The sequence below is a fragment of the Panthera onca genome, chromosome B2 (genome assembly GCF_046562875.1).
Source record: "Panthera onca isolate mPanOnc1 chromosome B2, mPanOnc1 haplotype 2, whole genome shotgun sequence".
NCBI classification, from domain to species: domain Eukaryota; kingdom Metazoa; phylum Chordata; class Mammalia; order Carnivora; family Felidae; genus Panthera; species Panthera onca.
This window is the reverse complement of record NC_138343.1, coordinates 115,792,453-115,816,243: the sequence shown is the minus strand read 5'-3', so window position 1 is coordinate 115,816,243 and position 23,791 is coordinate 115,792,453. Positions and strand designations below refer to the sequence as shown.

At 34.9% G+C, this 23,791-nt stretch overlaps 1 protein-coding gene across 2 annotated transcripts in view; it reads right to left on the bottom strand.

Annotated features, from left to right (window-relative positions):
• The window catches only part of LAMA2 (laminin subunit alpha 2), a 613,797-nt gene that overhangs the window by 495,352 nt on the left and 94,654 nt on the right, over window positions 1-23,791 (bottom strand). The gene's annotated exons all lie outside the window — the stretch shown is intronic.

Genomic DNA, 23,791 nt, shown 5'->3' with positions numbered 1-23,791 from the left:
ACATTGGGCTCTGTGCTGACAGCTCGGAGCCTGGAGCCTGCTTCACATTCTGTGTGTCCCTCTCTCTCTGTCCCTTCCCTGCTCGCACTCTGTTGGTCTCTCTCAAAAATAAATATTAAAACAAATTTTAAGTTATTCATAAGATGTGATTCTATTCAGAGACATAATTTGACAAAAAGAATTAAAAAAATTCTACATAGGTGAATACTTCTTCTGTTTGTGGCCCAGAACAGCTGTGGCCCAAATACTTGTGACCATCTCTCCCTGAGGGAAAAGTATGGAAGTTACCTCTCTAGAGAAACTACACAATCCCAGAGGGGGAAAATCCATACATTCTTGTATTTGACACTTCCCTAGCAAAACAAGTGCCTGTCCTCAGTCAACCTATTTCTCTGCCTCACACTCAGGGCCATCAATCATCTCAGCCAGCTCCTTAATCAAGTTATTTGAGGCCCACAGTGAAATATTAATAGAGAATAAAGAATGCAGATTCTTTTTTTTAGTGAAGAGTATCTCATAAAAAAGAAGAATCAAGATTAAACGAGAAAAATCTGGAAGACAAAAGATTATACAAAGGACTGATAATAACATTTTTTTTTAAAAAGAAAGAAACCTCTCATTACTATTCTTGGGGAAATTCAAAAAGAGAAAAAGAATAGAGTATCATAAAAAATTAATATTACAAATATTTCTGAAATAAAGTTTTAATACAACTTTTGGAAGACAGAGTTGAAGACATTGCCTATAAAAGAGAAACAAAAGAAAAACAGATTAAAATTAGAAGGGGAAAGAAGACATAGATCATCAATACATGAAGGCCAAATTGGATGAAGAGGACCTTCAAAAAGACAGAATGGAGACAGAAGAATGTATATTAAAAACTACACACACATAGAAAAATTACCCAAACTTGAATAAGTAGATAGACCAAAAGTGAGTACCATTTTATATAATTATTTCAACTTAAAAAAAAAAAACAAAATTCAGAAAGCTTATTGCCCATGCAACACTTCTTAAGAAAACACTTGAGGATGTGCTCCAACAAAATGAAAAAATAAGCCAAAAAAGAGGAAGGTGTGATTTAAATGTAAGTAAACAGTACAGTAAGCCTAGGCAACAATACTCCAAGTTCAGGCAAAACACAAAGGACTTTGGGCAGAGAGATCTAAAAAAAGTAGGGCTATTTAGAACAACCAATATACTGAAATATGTTTGGGGGAGAACAATATGACGATGATGAATAGTACAAGAAGTACAAGAATAATTGGAAACTCAAGAAATATAAATATTGTTCAGTCTTAAAATATCTATTCTTGCTGTCTTGAGAGCTATCCATGTCCTATCTTGAGAGATTATTTTTTATTTATATCATAAGATGTAAATACCAATTTTAAATACAATTGTGATGTACCTACATTAGGAGGATAGTCAAGGAAGATCAGGTGTAAGAAAACTAAACTGTAATTTATAAAAACAGAGTGTCATTTGATGGTATCTAAAACTGAAAAATTGAGAAATGTGAATAAAAGCCTATCAGTAAAATATCTGAAGAAATAGTAAAACATATTAATATTACACACCTAAAAGGAACATGACTGGGTGGGAATTAGGATAGGTAGATAAATGTATTTCATTTCATTTCATTTCAAGCTTTTTAATACTGTTTAACTCTTTTGTTTAATTTAATTTTAAGATTAATTTCCTGACATGTTTCAACTCCCTTAGAGTTACTACCTATGCTTCTTAAAGCAATATAAAAGATCATCATGTGCTTTCTTTCAATAATTCCTTTTCGAGATACTTCATTTTTTTTTTTTTTTTTAATTTTTTTTTTTCAATGTTTTTTATTTATTTTTGGGACAGAGAGAGACAGAGCATGAACGGGGGAGGGGCAGAGAGAGAGGGAGACACAGAATCGGAAACAGGCTCCAGGCTCCGAGCCATCAGCCCAGAGCCTGACGCGGGGCTCGAACTCACGGACCGCGAGATCGTGACCTGGCTGAAGTCGGACGCTTAACCGACTGCGCCACCCAGGCGCCCCGAGATACTTCATTTTTGTTTCCTAAAAGAAAATCTCTTGTTCAGACACTATTGTTACACAACCAATTCTAACTTGAAGTAGCAACAAGATTTTACAATGTGCAACACATCTCCTCCTTTTCATTCTTGTTCTAAGGCAACTAGATTTGACAAACATATTCCCAATCTATTTTTTCTCCATACAAAGTGGACAGGAAAATCCCCTAAAATTTTTCAAATCACATAATGAAAAGAGATTCCATGAGAAACAAAACTTACAGTTTCAGAATATTAGTTATTTCCATGTATATATTTAGATCTCCAAGATCTAAGGTATTTATTTGCTTTTATCTCCCCTTGATGTGAACTTTTTAAGAGCATCTTTACATATGTCACGTAATAGCCATCAAAGGATAGTGTGCTTCTAAAATGGCTGATTTTCTCCTTAATCGGGGAAATAATGGTTTCATCCATTTTAAGGCAGAAAACAATTCTTCAACTCTTTCTAGAAATATAGGTAGCAAATTTATTATCAACTTTGGCAGCAGGTGCTGGCACATGGCATATTCCAAGTAAATGGCAGCTATTAGTATCACCTTTATCATCCTCCTAGATAATGTGTCCCAAGGGATTATGAGAAATAGTCTTTATTTATTTATTTATTTATTTTTGAAAAATAGTCTTTAAAAAGTAATGCATTACATATTTGAATATTAAAATTTTGCTAGACTTTATATTACCAAGTTCAGTTGCCAGGTGCCAGTCTTCTACCTTCCATAATGTACTTTTTGAGTGCTAGGTACGTAATCTATAGATTTACCTATGTATTCACTCACTACAATCAATCGTACTCTTACGTACAAAATTTTCTACCTGGGAGGCCATATTAGAATCATTTATTATATAAAAACCATAGTGCCTCACACAGAGAAAGAGTAAAATAAAATGATTTAACTTAAAATTGAAATGAATTGTTGAACTCAATGAAAACAAAGGAAAATTCAACAGACCTGAGTAATAGAATCCTTAAAATAAATGTTAAATTATGTTAAAATTGCCTACAGTTAATACACTTGAAGACATTTCAGGAAGAGAAGTTTCCATTTTAATTCCTAAAGTGACTAAATAAAACGTAATTAAGTTCTGTTTTGTAATCCATAAGAAAGTCTAAATGGAACATAGCTTATTTTAACATATACATAAATACTCCATACATGACTCATACATAATTGATTTACTTACCTCTAGTGAAGAAGAAATGGAGTATTTTTTATTTCCTGAGAAATTTTTTTTCTTTTTAAAATATTTAAAAATGGTATATGTTAAATACTAACATATTATATGTATTATGTATATAATAGGTACGTTACATATGTTAAACATGCCATGTATTTTGTATGTATAATATACAGAGAAAAACACATTTTTCTTTGTATAATTTCAATTATCACAAATAAAATATTAATATATTATCATGTTATTAATGTATTATCATAAATAAAAATGTGTATTACCATTATCCAGGTCAAGAGAAAATATTTCCCGTACTCAAGAATCCACTCTCTCAATTCCTATTTCCACCTTCCCCAAAGATAACTATTATCCTGACTTCTAACATGATAGTTAACCTGCATCTATTTTTTAATGTTCTACAAATAGAATCATGCAGTATGTACTCTTTTTCGTCAAATTTCTTTTGCTCAATAATATGTTTGAGGATTTATTCATGGTGTCAGGTGTACTAGCTGTTTTTCATTTTTACTGCTTTATGGTATTCCTTTTCTGACTATATCTCAAAATATTTTATCACTCTAATATTGATGCCATTGGTTAGTTCCATGCTTTAGATTCAATTGTGCTGCTAGGAGTATTCTTGGATGTGTATTTGGTGCACAGGTACATACATCTGTCTTGGGTATATGCCTACAAGTTGAATTACAGCATCAAAGAGTATGCATATATTAACTTCAGTAGATAATGCCAAAGTGTTTTCCAAAGTGGTTCATACTATATACATGTTATTTAAGTGTTTTTATGTGTAATCTAATCATAGAGACATTTTTGGCTCCATTTAGTATCCAGAAAATGGTTCTTCGCCTATTATGCATAATAGTTTTAAATTTTATTTGGTTTTGCTGTTACCATTGTCATAGATGATACTTTATACTGTTCTTCAGCTAGACAAAAGTTTCATGGCATTCAGCATTTAAGCTACCATGAGCAAAAGAAAATTTTTCTGTCCAATACTATATGCCATGCAGATGATAGGACCTGGTTCTTCTAAACAAACTAAAAGAAGATGTCCTGCTGACTGCAGCACAGACAAGAGTGGTGGGTTTTCTCAGCTCCATTGGATGCAAGGTTATAATATATTGCACATCACAGTTCCCATTGTCTCCAATGCAAATTTCCACTACAGTCAAAAGCTAGAATCCGAAACACAGATGACAATTTTTAAAAGCACACAATTGCAAAACTAAGCAAACCCAAGATGCATAAACAACCCTGCATGTTAAAAAGCTGTATTGTTAGGCATTATTTCCATTTCTTTGTGCAGACTACATTAAAAGAAATGCTTTGGTTAAAAACAATAAGGAATACTGGATTTATTAAAAGTAATACCTTCCTTTGACAACTATACCAAAAATGTAAAAATAAAGAACAAGTTTCAATTTCCAGAATGTTATAGTATTAAATTTCTTAATAAAATTAGAGTTGACTAGAATATGATGAATAAAAATAATTATCAAAGACGATGTGTTTCATATTATATATTTAAAATGTTTTTTAACATTATGTATCTATTTTTTCAAATAAATATTTATTTTTGAGAAAGACAGAGCACGAGCAGGGGGAGGGGCAAAGAGAGAGGGAGACATAGAATCCAAAGCAGGATTCAAGCTCTGAGCTGTCAGCACAGAGCCTGACGCGGCCATCAAACTCACAAACTGTGAGATCATGACCTGAGTCGAAGTCAGACACTGAACCACCCAGGTGCTCCACATATTTAAAATGTTTAATGCTTTTCATGGTAAAATACTTCTGGATACTATTACATTAAGCAATATATTTTTAAAAATACATTAACAATCTAGAACGCAAATAAACTGTGGGAAGAAGCAAATATCAATTTAGGTGCTGTTTATTTCCTTTTTTGGGGATATATAAATGAGGTCCCTTTTCTGGCTCTCCTATGATGCTCCCATTTATCACTAGTTATTCTTAGTAGATTGGACACATGACTTTGATGATATCAGAGCAAAGACACTGATAATTCTAATCAGCCTAAACTTATATATATGTTTTTAAGCAGGTGGGGGGCGGGGGATGAGGGGAGTGGGATCCCTGAAGATTTGATAAAATCAAGGTAACTTCTCCTTAACATCTGTGTTTTGATTTGTAATCACCCACACATTTTTTAAACTCTAAATTGGGATGTATGAATGTATCCTTTAGTTAATATGTTTACATATTTACATGTTTACAAATGATATATATGGAGTTCAGTATTGATGATCTCAGTTATTGTAAAAAGCGTTAATTGGTTACTTTGAAGTAAATTCTATTTAATTTCTTATTTGAATGGATTCCTGAGTTATATTTCAAACAACTGTGGCTTGATTATTCTCCCCAACAGAATATAATACTGATAATAAATAACTCATGGTTGGTTAAAGTCTAATGACAATATTGAATGCTTATTATTTCATAAGCCTTACATCCTTACTTTTCATAATTGTGTGACCTACATTATTAGCTAGAGTTTTGTGTTCCTTGTTTTTTTTTTTTTATTTTAATTAAAAAAATGTGTTTTTTTTTTGTTTGTTTTTTTTAAATTTTTTTTTCAACGTTTTTTATTTATTTTTGGGACAGAGAGAGACAGAGCATGAACGGGGGAGGGGCAGAGAGAGAGGGAGACACAGAATCGGAAACAGGCTCCAGGCTCCGAGCCATCAGCCCAGAGCCTGACGCGGGGCTCGAACTCACGGACCGCGAGATCGTGACCTGGCTGAAGTCGGACGCTTAACCGACTGCGCCACCCAGGCGCCCCAATTAAAAAAATGTTTTAATGTTTATTTAGTTTTGAGAGAGACAGAGACAGACTGTGAGCAAGGGTGGGGCAGAGAGAGAGGGAGACACAAAATTCAAAGCAGAGTCCAGGCTCTGAGCTGTCAGCACAGAGCCCTATGCGGGGCTCAAACTCACAAACCGTGAGATCATGACCTGAGCTGAAGTCAGACGCTTAACCAACCGAGCCACCCAGGCACCCCTGTGCTCTTTTGTTTTTTAAAGATGGGAGGTTAAATAATTCCTCCGTGACCAAATACCTGGTAAGTGTGCCCAGGACTAAGGGCACTTTTCTTCTGCTTTACACTTAGAAAACATAACTTTAGAGAATCTCAGTATTACTAATGGGCTATCTGCAGGTAGCAATTATATATGGATTCTTCTGATGCAGCTGAGATCTGGATGATGGAGTGATGAAAAACTCAAGGTCAGAATGATTAAATGGAGTTTCTGGTACTCAGTAAGTTGACACTCAACAAATATTTGTGCATTAATGAATAATGAACCATAAAAGGTCAAACCTAGAACTGGGCCTGCCCACCGAAATGGTAAAGTGCAGGGGATAAATACAGCCCAGGCTTTGCTGGGTTGTCCAGGCCAGTGTACAAAGTGCACAGTATCCAAATGTAAGATAACTGGACAACGCATAAAGGAGGTATCCACATTTTCTTCTTCTTCAGATGTACAAGATATCCCTCTCCTCTACCTTCCTTCCATTGGCCTTGCCTCATATTCTTTCAGGAAACTAGAAGCAATGAGACAGAAATTCTCTCATGTTCACAACACCAATAGACCAGCCTATAAGCATCTGTCCCAGACACTACTTTCCCTCCGGTTTCCAGGGGTGAAACCGTGTACTTCTTATCAAAGGCCAAGTTCTACACATGTGGTCTATAAAATCTATATCACAATTTCTCCCAACTTCTCAAGGACTCTGCTCTATTTAGATGCCTAAAAGCTGTCTCATATTCAATATAGCTAAAGCAGAATTCTTCATTTTCTGGCCTTTTCTCCCTAAAAATCTTATTCTTCTCCCAATCTATTCTAGCATATTCAATGACATCACCATCCACATAACTGCTCAAGACCAAAATCTAGGAACTATCCTTAATTCTCCTTCCCGAACTACCTTAACTTTCTCCTCTTCCCCTTATCACTTCCCTTCAATTCACCAGTAAGTGCTATGATTTCACCTGCTAAACTATTCAATACATGTCTGCTTTTTCTCATTTCCATGAATTCCACTCTGTGTGAGCCACCATCACACCTGGGTTCCTACAGCTTATTCTTCCTAACTCTGATCTTGTACCCCAATAATAACTTATCCATGTGGCAGTCAAAGAAATTTTTCTAAAATATAAGTGAGAAGCATGCCACATCACTACTTAAAACTCTTATCTAGAATAAAATCCAAATGTCTCTCCTGGTTTACAAAGCCCTACATGCTCTAGCACCTGTCCACATTTCTTACAATTTGTTTTCTAGAATAGGGACATTCTATTTCTCTAACCCATACCTTCTATGCTCCCGTCATACCAGCATTCTTTTGGCCTTTACAACATGAAATTTTGGGCTCTTTTACTGAATCTTTCCTGACTACCTTAATAGCTACCTAGTCATTTGCTATCATATTTTTCTATTTATTAAAAGTTTTTTTTAATTAAATGTCAGTCATAGAGAAAAGTTGAGAGACCAGTAACATTTGGCCATATTAGCTTTAATCTTTAAAAGTGAATTTCATCCCATAGCTTGATGGCCATAGATAATAATTCAAGAAGAAATGGGAATTTGCCAGTCTTTTCAAAAAAAATTTTTTAATGTTTATTCATATTTTGAGAGAGCGTACGTGGGGGAGGGGCAGAGAGAGAGAGAGAGAGAGAGAGAGAGAGAGAGAGAGAGAGGGGGAGACAGAGAATCCGAAGAAGGCTCCAGGCTCTGAACTGACAGCACAGAGCCCAACGCAGGGCTCAAACTCACAGATCCTGAGATCATGACCTGAGCTGAAGTTGGACGCTTAACCGACCGAGCCACTCAGCCACCCAGCCAGTCTTTAAAGAATGAGTGTGCTATGCTTACATTGAAGGGGAAAGGAACATTACAACACTTTCCTATTTAAGGGAAACATTTTATAATTTATCATATATAAATAGTGTAGGTAGCACTGATTCTAAATAAATTCTCCAAATCTATATTCCATAGGCAAAAAAAAAAAAAATAGTGAGGCCCAAGGACAACAGGCTTGAAAATGATTTTCTTTCATTGTCATTTAATTCATTTAATATGTAAAATACATAACTTTGTTAATGGAACATTTACTTATTCTTTGCAAGCTATCACCTCGATGACCAATAACAACAAAACCAATACAATATATTCTTGTCCTTCTGTCAGCAAGCATTATTTGCATTGTATCTTTCTACTAGGACAAAAACCCATTATCTCTAATGAAACTGTAGTAACTCAGAGACATGTACAAATGATAACTGGTTATTTCCAGTAAATAGTCAAGAAATAGGAAGTATTCCAAAAACAAACGAACAAAGGGTCTTCTTAATGTCCAAAATAAATGTGTAATCTATCCACAGGAGAATCCTTTTTTTTTTCCTTCATAATTACAGCAATTTTAATTGTTTTAATTCCAAATTAAAGCAGTTTTGAAGAAACAAAGATGATGACACTAAAGGAGTTGGGATTATTTGTAGATAGAGGCACACCATTCTGAATAAACTAACGGGTGTAATGTTATCATTGTATTCAAATCAAAACTATAATAGTGAATGAGTCACAAAAATGGTAAAATTATTATCTATATTCTGTGTTTAAGAATGCAAGGAAGTGCAAAATATAGCTAAACAAATTTTAAGTGTTCTTGCTGAAAAATAATAAAAAAACATATTCCCTCAGGGCTGTGGAAGGCTTGGTTTTGAACTACACTATTATCTTTGCTTTGCAGAAAGACAAGGTACAGTATGTAATTACATGAAATGACTAAAATTAATCTTGAGAGCTAACAAGTGGATTCTGGGCAGGAGAGGCCAAAGGGTGAAGAATATAAGCATTGGTAGAGGAATCTAGTGCCTCATTTGTCCCCTTTTAATAAATTGTGTGAATTCAACAATGCTAAACCTATTGTTTTTATAATTGTTGTAGATTACCAGATAAAATTATGGAAAAAAAAAGTAGAATGGTAAAAGAGTCTTAGCACACTTAGAATTCCATCTACTCATCATCTTTCTCCCTTTACCACTTAAATAAATTACCAGGCACATGTAACAAAAATACCAAAAAATATTTAAAATTGTATTTAATGTTTCTTTATTTTGAGAGAGGGAAAGAGAGAGGGGGGGGGAGAGCACGAGCAGGGGAGGAGCAGAGAGAGAGGGAGACGCAGAATCCGAAGCAGGCTCCAGGCTCTGAGCTGTCAGCACAGAGCCCGATGCGGGGCTCAAACTCACGATCCAGAAGATCATGACTTGAGCCGAAGTCAGACACTCAACTGACTGAGCCACCTAGGTGCCCCCCAAAACCTATTTTAAAAAGGAACTGAATTTGTTGAAAAGCATTTCTACTGACCCTGAAAGTCCTAGAGTAAGCAGCTCGAGGAGACACAGGTGCTCTTAGAATAGGAAATTTTAGTAATAATCTCTGTGAACGGCTTTTCTTTACTCAGTCTTGATGTCAGCCACACTAGTGACACCCTTGATGCTTGGAAAGACTCAGTGATGGACAAGCCACCTGTGCACAGAATGCAACTCTTCTCCATTAGGTGAATCTAATCTAATTGTTTGAATACTTGAGAAGACATAAAAGACAAGTCACAGTAATTTCATAAATGTGTAAAGGGGATAGAGGTTGGTTCAAGGCTACCAAATAGAAAGACTTCTCGTGAGAAGCTTGTGTAGCATTTCCTACTCCCATTACCATAAGAGCAGGGACTTGATGTTGTAAGTAACCTGTGCCTACCAAGATGCCACCAAAATTATGTATGTGGCTAATTTCAGTTACTCTTCAGAAAACAGACCTATATGCCTTAATAGCTGAAGGCTCTATTAAGTGAAGGATAAAAAAAAAAAGAATAAGAGGGAGTTAAAAAGAAGAGCAAAGAGGTTTACAAAGTACCATGAGCAAGGTGGGACATTCTCCACATAGATAAATAAGATTAAGAATAAATCTGCTTTTCTCAGAAGTAAAATATGAATATAAAATGAATACTTGAATATATAGGGATACGGATATATATGTATGTATAGGTAAAAGGTACAGGAAAGAACTATATTAAATAAAATGCACATAATGCTTGCTCTGATTCCAGATCATTCACCTCCTCAACAGAACCCCAAAACATCTGAATTTTTTTGAGATTTTACCTCAGGGAAAACACATATTTAGACAATCAGGAAGGATGGACTGTATAAAGTATGTATTACCATGAAAAATAATAAAGTAAAAAACTGCATTTCCCTCCTCCCTATTCACCCGTGAATGTTTCTATCTAGTGTGCTTTAATGTGAAATATCATAATATACTAGGCAGAAAGAAATCAATTCCACATTATGACCTTAGAATCACTTTTCCCTATTCAAAAAAAGAGAAAGACACGTTGAATTTAAATAGATCGTGAAAGTTTTTAAATCTCTTCTCTCTGGAGAAGAGAATTTTCTAGATTAGTGAAAATTGATTTCCTCAAATCCACTGTGTATGTGAACATTTGCCATATGAAATTCTAATTATCAGAATTATAGCCTCCATTTTACCTGAACAAGAGAGAGAGGAAAAAAAAAAAAACTAAAGAAATATTGTACCCTTCCCATCTTTTCAAGCCTGTTTGGTAAGGGAGGCTCTCAATGTTGCTGTATTTCTGGAAGAAAACTGTCCTGGCTTCAGTGCCTATGTGATCAGTACCCAGATTTAGAAAATATGAATTGGTACCAAGATACATGCAGGTTCATTCTGGCTCACCGCTCAGAATTAACGTCTTTGGCTATTAAAAAAAAAAAAAATCTTTTAAATCTTTTAAACAAACCCCTTCAGTAACCAGTTTAAATCTGATTTATTATTGTTGCCACACTGTTTCTGACAAAAGCAACCTGCAATAATCTCCAACAGCTGCTGGCCAACAGGTGCTGCTGAATGACTGAAACACTGAGCCATAAGCTGGAATCAATTTTGTCTCCTCCACTGTTACAATCAGGCAACCAGAACAACTGGAACATTTTTTAATCTTACCTTTAATATCCTTCAAAAACAGAGGTAGGAAACAGTACCCCACCGTATAATCAAGAAAGCACACTCCCTGTCATGATAATCGTTCTCCAGAGCCGTGCATTTTATGAGTTCCATATAAAACTTATAGGGAAGGTCATCTTCTGAAATAAGAACACAGCTGGTAGCCAGTAAGAATTGTGTTGTATATATAAGGAGTCACTCTGTGCCTAGATATCATATTCAAGGGTTTAAATTATAAGAAGTGCTCATTTGCAATCTATGAACATCTATCAAGGCAATTTAAATTACTTTTCTCCTCTTGCCCTGAATCTACTTTCATATCTTTTCCTTCTAACTGCTTCTATCTTTTTGAAAATGGACATTTGAGAAGCCACAAGAGGTCAAATATTTAATTAATGACTTCACACTTTTTCAAAAAAACTATTTCTTCATTTTTCTGAAGACTCATTTTAATGTCTATTTTCAGCCCAGATTTTTGGTTTAAGCACATTTTTACTTTTTTAAAATAACTAGTTTAATTAGAAGAAAATGTGAAATATTTGTCAAAATTTTGAGGTTTTTGAAAAAATAATCACAATAGCCAGATTTTAAAGAATCTGAGCCCTAATTCCAAAATGTTTGGAAGAACAAAAAGAGAGAGAATTCCTGAATATTTAAGAGACTGTGGTCTGGGTGGGAAGATAATTAACATTTCTAGGTGGCTGAAGCATTTTATAAATATTTTTTTTATACTTAGCGAGTCTCTATTGGACTAAACAGTTACCATCTATCCTCTCCAAAGACCCTGAAGGTAGAGGATTAGTTCCCCATCACCACCAAGTGAGACCCCAATGGCTTGATGTTTTTTTTTCACTGTAGATGGTACAGATACTAGTATGTTTAATATGAATGAAGACACTCTCTTGTAGGAAAGTATTTGTTTTATAGTGAAAGTGCTAAAATCAGCCTTTTCTGTCTAGGTCTTTGGATTTTGCATGCTAAAAGAGAAATCACAGACCACACTATGATAAACACACTACATCCTGGGTACAATATGTGTTTGTGGTCCCTAAAATGTTTTCCAGAAGATTAAGTTGATTCTGTGTGAATCATTTGGAAAATTCCTACAAGTGATTCTATCCAAAAAGTAATCTCCCATCCTGCCAAAGTTCCTGGCCAATACACAGATGCTGACTATATCACCATTTCAGGAATATTTAAAGAGGTAGAAAAAAAAATGAAAGGATTATACTCTTCAACATACATTTTTGCCAACATTTCTTTCCTTATGGAAATAGGGTTTAGTTATTTTTTTGTTCTGTTGCATGTTTTCTTTGCATCTAGGTTTAACAAAGAATTAAAATTTAGTAAAACAAGAGCTTTGACAGCCGAGTCTTTAAAGTACTAATTAAGGATGTATCTTTGGATTCTTGTAGACGTGGGATCAAATACCAGCAAACCTTTCAGTCTTTCATTGGTATAATAGGACTGACAATATTTCAACTCTCCCAGGGTTATGATTAAATTGGATAATGTATGTAAATTACCCGACAGTGATAGAACTCTTGTCTCCTGTGTGGCTTTGTACTCTTCCTTTTCAGTACTGGGAGAAAATGAACATCTCTTACTTTTACTAACCTTAGTGTTTTGTTTTTGTTTTTGTTTTTGTTTTTTAAGTTCAGCAGCCTTACATGACCTTATATCCCAAAGGAGTAATCTTAAGATCAAAAAGGTGGACAGCAACACTTACATCAGTGAATGCATGCAGGGTTTCTGCAAGCTTTGGCACAAAGATTAATACCAGCCTCTGAGGCAACATCAGTGTCCCATGGTGCAGTTAATGACACTATGTGCAAGAGCAAAATAAGCATATTGTCATCATCTCGCAAATTTCAGTCCTGAGCTATCCTGTGTTGTGAATGTTTGTTTTCTTCATTCACACCGTACTGATACTAAAACGGCGAAGGAAGTTTCTCGAGGAGGTATTTCACTAGGTTTAAAACCGCCCATAAAATCTGACAGTTCGTGTCAGAGTCGCTGCCAGGAAGCCAATAAAGCCTGCATACCATAGCAGGTTGCATGAAACACCAGCAGCATCTCCATCAGCTGATGAATCAACTGCACCCCAAAGAGAAACTAATCAACACAGACCGTTTTACTGACAATGCGTTTGTATTCTCGTATTTCAAAAAGGCAGTTGAGGTATGCCTGATGTGCAGCAGCTCCGAGGGAAAAATGGCAGCCTAAGATGGAGAAAGCATGTTTTTAATATTTCTAACTTATTCTTTCATCAGAAGAGCACTGGCCAAAGAGGTTCCTTTACTAAATCTCCATTAGTGAATAGAATGCTAGACGAGCTAGCATTGTGATATTTACGTGCACGTGGCAATGGTTTGGTTTAATCCCATCTGAGCCCACACATCTCGATCAAACCCCATGGATCAGAAGCTTCCTTTGGGAAAAGAAAATGTTTCCTTTGCATTTTAAATAGATTTCAATACCACAGAAGAATCACTTTATGGAAGCCGTTTAACATGGGTACATGAATATCATCCAGAATCCCAATTCAGTTAATATTTATTAAGAGCCTACTATGTACCCAGCATACAATCTATTTGCCAAATAACAAGGTACACAGGGGACACAGATGATAGACAATGTCCCTATTTCCAGGAGCTCACTCCACAGTGTAAGAAACAGAAACAGTGGTACGAAGAGGGGCCTAGAATCCCTCATACTCCACCTTTCCCCAGTAATCTCTCTGAGCCTCCCTAAAAACCATAAGAAATAAATATAATCTAAGTAAAATATTGGTCTGCCAATATAAATAAATAAATAAATAAAATATTGGTCTGCTCTTATAGACAAGTCTCCTTGGCCCGTTTTCACCAGATTGCTTCCCCTAAGCCCCTCTGCACAGCTATCAGGCCCATGATGGGAAACACACACATAAAGCCTTCAGTGGCAATATCATGTGGTAAATGATAGAAATACAAAGACCCCTACAGTCCAAAGTAGTGACTGTTGAGGGATTCAAATTTCAGTAAAATTTTTAGGAAATTCATAAAAGGTGAGGACAAATTCTGCAAGCAAATACCAGACAGTTTAGGAGAAGAGAGGCAGCAGAGAAAGCACATGGCCAGTTCACCGCCCAATAAGTGCAAAGAGTTCAGCATTCCAGGACAGGGTGTCAGCAGGAGACGTGTCAAGGCTTAGATTGACCTGATGAGCAAGCACCAGATTATAAAGGGATGCCTTATCAGAAGTTTCCATAGAAACTTTAGATTGGAGTTCTTGGAATCCCTAGGCGGGGTATGAAGCAAGAGTGATAGGAGAAAGGGAGGAGCAAGGAGAGGGTGGCAGGTGACTAACAGAAGAAGCCATGCGGGAAATCAAGGGAATAAATACCTAGATTCTGAAGGAAGGTACTGGCTGTAGGACTAGAAAGAAGCAGATGGATTTAAAAAAGAGTTCAGAGGGGTGCCTGGGTGGCTCAGTTGGTTGGACGTCTGACTTCGGCTCAAGTCATGATCTCGAGGTTCCCGAGTTCAAGCCCTGCATCAGGCTCTGTGCTGACAGCTCAGAGCCTGGAGCCTGCTTCGGACCTTGTGTTTCCCTCTCTCTCCTCGCCTCTGCTGCTCGCGCTCTCTCTCTGTCTCTCAAAAATAAATAAAAATATTAAAAAAAAAAAGATGTCAGAGGCAATACCCACAGGACATGGTGGCTGATCTGGATGGTAACTGAAAGAGGACAGCATGGAGTGGCTTGTGATGTGGGTAGCTGGGTGAAAGAAACTAGTCACCGAGATCAGGAATACAGAGGAGACATGAGAGATCTCACTGCCTAATGCTAGACCTCTAAGATCCAGACAAGTATGTCTAAGTCAATAAAGTTAAGATTGTCACTCATTTCTTCCTTAAAATATTTATTGACATAAGTGGTAAAAAGATACCAAACTCTATCGGAAAGCAGTTTAAAATATCACATTAAAATTCTACTTAAATGTAATGCAGAGAACAACACCATTTCCTGTATGTGGTAATAACTACAAATGACATGTTTCTAGTTCTCAGTAATTGAAATCCCATTTCAAAGATTTTACAAGTTGGTTCTTATCTAGCCTGGGATATTTGCTGCCAATGTTATTTATTTGATTGTAGATTTATTTAACACTGATCTAACCCTTACAATGAATGCCTAACAGTAGGCTTTGCCATCAGAGACACTGATGGAACTTTCTAGTCTTAGAGTTCTAAGTTTTTTATTGCCAAAAACTAGGATAATTGTATCATACTTACACACATTTTCTTTAAAAATACAATAAATGTCAGTGAGTTCTGAACAAGAAGTATAAAAAGAGGGAACATCTGAAAATATCTTCCCAAACAAAAAATAATACTAGAGTTAATAGGTAGATAAGTAAATATATAGAAAGGCAGAGATACAAAAAAAAAGATATATATATATATATATATATATATATATATATATATACACACACACACACATATATATATATATTCTTGCCCTGAATTGAGACATCTTTGGCTCAATCTATAGACCTTTAGTGTAAATGAAAAACTTTTCCAAAAAAAAAAAAATACTGTAATTTATTCCTTCAACTACAATTTGTTAGTCTCCATGTAGTTAGCATAGGAGCTGGAAATTGATTAAAATTGTATAATTACTATTAAATTACTAAAAATATTTGAAAGTTAATGAGAGGTCAAAAAATCACCAATACTCATGAGTTTGGTAAAATATTAGTATTAAAATTCCACAAAATAAGTGAGTTTTATTTATATCATCTTAGTACACCAAGCACAAGAGATAATGTTAATAAATCATTTTTTTTAATTTTAAGGATTAGATAGAATAGTGTAATAATAATTACCCACCTGTTCTCTTATGAAATGTGTGAGATGTATATATTAAGGAAGGAAGGAAGGAAGGAAGGAAGGAAGGAAGGAAGGAAGGAAGAAAAGAGAAGAAAAGATAGAAAAGAAAAGAAAAAGGAAGGAAGGAGAGAAAGAGGGAGGAATGAGGAAAGGAGCGAGGGACGGACAGAAAACAGAAGAAGGGATGGAGAGAAAAAGAATTTACACAAATCTAACCTCAGGGTCCAACATAAAAACTGAGAATAAATTCTAGAAAAGAAACCTTAGCAGTTTTTACATAAAAAGAACAGTAAAATCATAACCTATAGAAGTTTTTATTAAAACAATTAAAGTAAAATTTTCTTTCCAGTATATTTTTTCCAAAACAAAAATGTCTGAAAACTCAGATGTTTTATAAAGATTTTGAATGTTTGTGAGAAATCTGATAATTCTATGAATTTTTTCTTGATAATTTAGATCATACAAATTGAAACCAGGATGAAATAGTGTCAACAAACACTAACTATAAATAGGTTCTGAAATACGTTTAGTGAGAAATGTGTTAAATGCCAATTAATAGAATATTATGAAGTATCAGCAGGATATTAATTAATAGTATTTATAACTTGGCAATAATTAGAAAGTGTTCAAAATATGAGCATATACTATAATGGCATATAAGAAAAAGAATTAGAAATAAGGCCAGAAAACAGGAAAATTACGTTGGTCCTAATTTGCAAATTAAAATCAAAGCAAGAAATAAGAAACTGAGTTTACAATTTAGTCAATTTACTTAAGTAAACCTATATTTACTGAGCAGACAATGTTAGTCCCTGCTAAATCCACAGTCCATAAAACAAACATGATCCCTGCTCTCACAGAAACATGTTCTTGCTAAATGGCCCAGAAATACACATGCGTGTGAGTCAGTGAGTGCTGAGACATGTTTTTATTTGCAAAAAAATGGCCACTATCATCATAAGTGTGAATTGGAAGCTTAATTTTCTAAAACCCTTCAAGAATGTGCAACAGGTTACATGTTGACCTTGTTCTTTTTTCTGCTACTACCAAATAAGTTCCCACCCCTCCTAAAACTCAGATAATTTGAAGCTTCTATCATCAGGCTATATCACCTACTATAGCCCCCAACACTTTCATAAAACCACTTCCAGTCATGTATTAAAGTCGTGGTTTCTGGTTCACCAGCTTCTTTCCTGCCTCTCCTTGCATAACTGCAAAATCTATACCTATGACATAACCAGCATTCAGGTCGTTGACTTCTTCATCAACTTCTTCTATGCCTGTCTATCTCAGGCACCAACTATCACAGCTCCTTCCTAGACCTGGAATCTGCATCACCCATCTTTTCAGCTAACTCACTCTTGCGCCCCATGACACATCAGGGTTTTTGGTCTCCTCCATCACCTCCACCCTGCTGTCATTCCATCCTCCCTGGCTTAATGATTCCATCAGCCATTACTGAAATCACTGCCTTACTAACCCCTTTAAGCTCTTTCTCTAAGAAAGTTGCTTCGCTCATTTACTTAAAACACATTGAAAAATCTGAACTTTCTATCACAGGTATGAACCCTTGGAGAGTCAGCTCATGTCTAAAGTTTCAACCTTGACTCGTATTATTTTTCCTCTCCCTTACTTCACTCAAGCTGCACTGGGCATTTCTCGAATTCATCAAACCCTTTCTTACCATTGTGCTTATCCACTTGTTTATTATTCTTCCCAATGAGTTTACTTCCCCAACTCTTGACATGCCAGTCTCTTCCTCATCCTTCTTGTCTCAGCTGCATGGTCAGTTCCACAAACAGCCTTTTCTGACCATTTCATCTAAAACGACCTGACACAACACCTTCTATTGCACTGCCCTGTTTATGTCCTTCAGAGAACTTAACCATATATATAATTAATTATTAATTATTTGCTGGCTCTCTACTTTGTTAGAGTTACAAGCTACATAAAGACAAATGCCTTATCTACTTTGTTCACTTTTATATTATTAGCAAAGTGTGAATTCATATACAAATTAATAGAATGAATAAATGAAAAGAGAAAAGCAAGATTTGACTATATACCTGTCAAAAATCTAAAACCAGTAAAGAAAAAGCTCATATTTAGCCATACATACAAAAAAAAATTACCATATACCAAGTCTACTAACTGTGCTCTTATTTTGTTTGATATAGAGAAATTAAACCATATAAATGTTTTTTATGTGAAAACTGGTCATAATTGACATGAAAATTGAGTAATTAAAAGAAAAAACAATAAAATAGGATAAAAGCATATAATAAGGAAAATAGCATTTGCATTCAATACTTAAAACTTCAAAGTAGCATGAAAAATATAAAGCCCAGAACCTCATCTAAAAGAGAATCAAATTTAAATTATTAAATAACAAAAAATATGCGAAACCATACAATTATAATGAATTCTAAGTTTCACAGATCATTAAGTAATTGAATGTGTCACTGAAGATTGACAAATCTGAGGAATCATGGGACTTCTATACTTAATTTCTATACTTAATATCTATACTTAATATATATATTTAATATCAATATCTCTCAACTTCTTCCTACAGAAATCTTAAGTACCCAAGTACATATAATATTATGCTAAGTATAATAGAATTATGTTAAACAATATGTAATCTGACATATGATATCAGTGAAAATTCCTACCCACTAAATAATTTCTTTTGACTGTATATAATTCAGTGTGAAAAACTTTTATATGCACTTCATTCTCTCTGCTCAAAAAACTATACCCATGAAGATGCTTTTTAATTATTTCTAACTTTCTACAGAGAAGATTGTATGAGATACTGTATTAGATTCCTATTATAAATGCAATTTAAACAAATAATCTTCATAAAGTATACAGAACTCATATTTAGTTTAATCTTCAGTTTCAACAATGAACTACATAGGTTCAATCAAATGGGAATAATACAAATAAACAAAAAGCACTCAATTAAATACTGATCCAAATTACTGTAAGGAACTCAAAGTATATTGGACTCTGAATGTATCAAATTCTATCTAGCATTCCTTTAACATGGAGAATATAAACTCTGGCCTACTGTCCAGGAGTGGTTCCATAATCTTGGTGTGATACACTGAAACTATCTTCATTCAAAAATTTGGACCATTTGTCTAGTTGGAAATGGACTAAGCTAATAAAATGATATATACCCCAAATCCTCAGAGTCTGCCTTGAAATAAAAGTCCCTGGTATTCCTTGCTCTACTTACTGGTCCTTCCCACAATATTACAGATGTGTAATCACACAAAGATCCCTAATCCATCCTTTTGATATAGATCATCAATTTTCAGCAGTTGCAGCCACCACAATCCATTATGCAGTATTCCTTAAAGTTCTTTTGTTATAGGTATATCATTCTGTGGTTTGTGGCATTGGTATAACATTAACTCTTAAAATGTGCTTCACAAAACCACTCCCCTTTTCAAATATAATACCCCGACCCACTTGAAATTATGTCACCATTTTCTTAGACATCATATTTTTCAAAAAGTCCAAGTTGATTGGTCTTTAGTTCAAATATCCCCAGTTTGGACCTTTAATTCGCTGGGTTTATGAAGTTTTCTTCTGCATCTGTTAATTACTGTCATTAAAGGAGAAGAATCAGGTGGAACTAAGAGACTATTCCTTTCTTTCATAGATTTCTTGTTTTAGAAACGCTGCTTCTCTCTCTCTCTCTCTCTCTCTCTCTCATTCTTTCTTGCATACACACCCACAGTAAAGCTTATATTAAAGAAAAACTATCCCTCCTCCATCAAAAAAGGTCACAAATTTTGGAGGTGCCTGGGTGGCTCAGTCTGTCAAACGCCCAACTTTGGCTCAAGTCATGATTTCATGGTTCATGGGTTCGAGCCCCATATCGGGCTCTCTGCTGACAGCTCAGAGACTGGAGCCTGCTTCAGATTCTGTATCTCACTTTCTCTCTGCCCCGCTCCTGCTCACGATCTGTCTCTGTCTCTCCAAAATGAATAAATGTTTAAAAAGGTTTTTTTAAGACTACAAATTTTCTTTCACATAGCAACAACAGTTAAGCATAACAATACATATATTAGGGGGGGCGCCTCGGTGGCTCAGTTGGTTGAGTGACCAACTTCGGCTCAGGTCATGATCTCACGGTTTGTGAGTTTGAGTCCTGCATCGGGCTCTGTGCTGACAGCTCAGAGCCTGGAGCCTGCTTCAGATTCTGTGTCTCCCTCTCTCTCTGGCCCTTCTCCATTCATGTTCTGTCTCTCTCTGTCTCAGAAATAAATACACATTAAAAATTAAAAAAAAAACCCAATACATATATTAGGGTTACATTAATTTTCAAAAAAAGGGTGAAAAAAGATGCAGGTAGAGTGTCTTTCATGCATTTATTGAGAAGCTCACAAAAAAGACAGAATACAAATGTACAACCAGCCTGTAATGATGTGTGTAATATGTTCTCAATATAATATGTATAAAACCTAACATATACAAGTAAATTTGAGTATAAATTCCCCATCCCCTTTTGAGTTGCCTAGCAACACAGAGGCACCAGGAACCACTGTCAAGACAATGTTACTGAAATTTGTGAGAAATAACTGCTCACTCATTGTTAAGTCCAAACCTATCTACATTACATCTAAATTCTTAGTGGATAGGTTTCTAGTTTCCACTGGTCAGTCATGTTTCCATATGGAAAAGAAAGTGCTTTTTTTTTTTATTTTCTTTACAGCTTTCTGGTCAGAATGTTTATAGCATGATCAATATATGTGCATAGAAATGTGGTTGTTGTGATTTTAAAATAAATAATCCGTGGCACTCACTGCTGGGGTTAAGTGATTTCTTCCACAGAAAGATTTCATGATGTATCTCAGGGACGGTTCTCATTGACAAGTAGAGAAATTAAACAGGACCTGTGATATATCTGGCAGATGATACACAAAATATTTTTCCTTAAAAAATTCAGCAATCTTAAATGAAATTTCCATTCTTCTTTTGGATAGCCCTGTACATAACTGAGAATTGGACCCGACTTCAGTTACAGTTTTTTTTTCTTTGTAATAGCATATTCAATGAGATGACATATGTGAAGTATCTACAATAAAACTATCAATAAGAAGTGAAAACAGAAAGGACAAAGCCATATGGGAAAACTGAAATGTCATCGCACAAAATAAACACATAGTTGGTGTCTTCCTACTCTGACCTAGCTAATCAGGAATTCAACACTTCATTTTCTCCCCTACACAGTAAGGTAATTAGATACTACAGAACACAGATATTTTATCAAAATTTAAATATGAAAGCATGATACGTGTGTCTGTGTATGGGTGTGTAGTTCTCTCTAAATGCCAATTCCTGAGCCCCATACTCACATATCCAGAATTGCAAAACATAAAAAAAAAATTATAAAAAATTATAATTATTTGAATGCCTTTCCAATTGCAAACTATTTCTAATTTGCAACATTGAGATGTTGGTAATGGGTAGTCAGCTGGGCTCACTTACTGGTTGCCGATGACTGAAATCAGAGCACAAATTTCCATCCTTACAAATTTCAAACTGTATTACACACCTTTGAGATTTCTCACAAATGTCTGAAACTGAGAGACATAGAACTATAAATGCTAAATCTATTAATGCCAAGGCTCTATCACTGAATTGGAATTTTTTAATAGTTGACCCTATCAGTTATCTGATGCTATATGCTATGATATAAAAAAAAAAAAAAAGCTAGGAATAGGAAATGCCTGAATAAATGTACTCTGGCCATAATACACAGTGGCAAATCTATTCCCTGATTTAAAATAATGTGGGCATAAAAGAAATTACTAGACAGACTATGAATGTATTTCCCAAGGTAATACTCAAATGAGCCTAATTCCAGAATTTTGAGTTCACTGGAAATTAAACACATGTATGGACATCAAGAGCCCATAGGAAATACTTAAAAAATTAAAACTTGGTCAGTTTGCCCAAATAGCTCATCATTTAATTTAGATATGTAATTCCAATATTGTTTTATTTTATTCTGTAATAAATTTCATAGCCAACCATAAGTTTCACTTAAAGAATTTTTTAAATAAGCTAGCAACTATCACAGACTTTTATATCCTAACAAAAGTGGAAGAGGTTTTTTTTAATCATGCTTTTACTTCACTGTTTAATATAAGAAGCAGATTGTTTTATCTTCTTCAATTTATTGTGAGGAATTCTAAAATGAGTTTTTATGTGATGCTACAAACAGTACTGTATTTTACTTTGAAAAATATCTGTAAAGCAAATAAGAAAATGTTTTTGCTTCCATAATAAATGGTAGGAGTTTCATCCATTTACATTTGGGGGAGCACAAGTTTTACCACAAAAAAAATGGTGTTTCATATTTCAGGACCACAGAACAATCTTGAGATCAATAGTAGAAGGAAAAGGGACTGTGTTCGTTGATGGAAATTTCTATTTGTAAACCAGTCATCACTGTCAGGAAGAAAAAAATAGAAGGAAGGAAATCTAAGAGAATAAAATAAGCTTCCCAGCAGGGTGCTGCTCTCAGGGAAAAAAAAATAATAAAAATCACAAGAAGGGGATTTTTTTCTCTTTTATGGGACAGATTGTGCAATATCCCAAATCCCAAGAATTTGCTCTTTGAATCAAAATCCAACCTACAAGATCATCTCTATGTTTATACTTGTTTAAACTGATTGGATCACAATCTTATGCCCAACACTAAAGAAAAGGCAATGGAATGGTCCCCTTTATAATGCTAAAGACATTAATACCTACATTCTTAGCTCTGTGTAGTTTCTTCAACTTTTAAATGTACAGGTGCATGTGGATTGAAATATCCTCTTCATACATACAAAACTGTATTGTGTGATTTATGAATATACTGACGAGTTATCACTTGCAGCTCAGAAACATTTTTACCTCATTTGTTTTAGGTCATAAGCGTACACACAATGGATGTATTTCCATTTAAAGCTTTGCAACAAACAATGAACTCTCTGATTAAGGCAAGATAAATAAGAGTAGAAATGGCCTACTTGAAAACAAAACAAAAATACAAACTAGTCTCTTACTTTGTGCCAGGCTTAAGGCAAACTGATAAATATTTAATCACTGTAGCACAAAGAAGTCCACTTCTTCCTAGACACAAAACTCTACAGGGTGCTATTACCTCTAGCTATGGACCAAGGGCTGCCATTTGCAGGAACCACTACAACAGGAAGTTGAAGCACAGAACAACTTGTTAGAAGCTCTGGCAGCCAGCCAGGCTCTGTATGCATATTCATATTTGAAGATGTATGTTTTCTTTGTTAGACACATTTATGAGATATTTCACATGCATCTCATTTGTTGTTGTTTTATTCCTAGGAGTTAGAATAAAACGGTCCCCTATTAAACCATAAATGATCAATAATTAAAATAATTGCGCCCTTCAGGGAACCAATAGGAAATACAGAAGAGAATAATATTTTTTTTCTAAAATAGCACAGGCCAAGGATCTGAAAAACAGAAAAAGCTAAGCGCATATCATATGCTGCAGAAACTTAATAAATACAACTCTGAAACAAAGTTAGATAAGATATCCTGGCTGGTGCTAG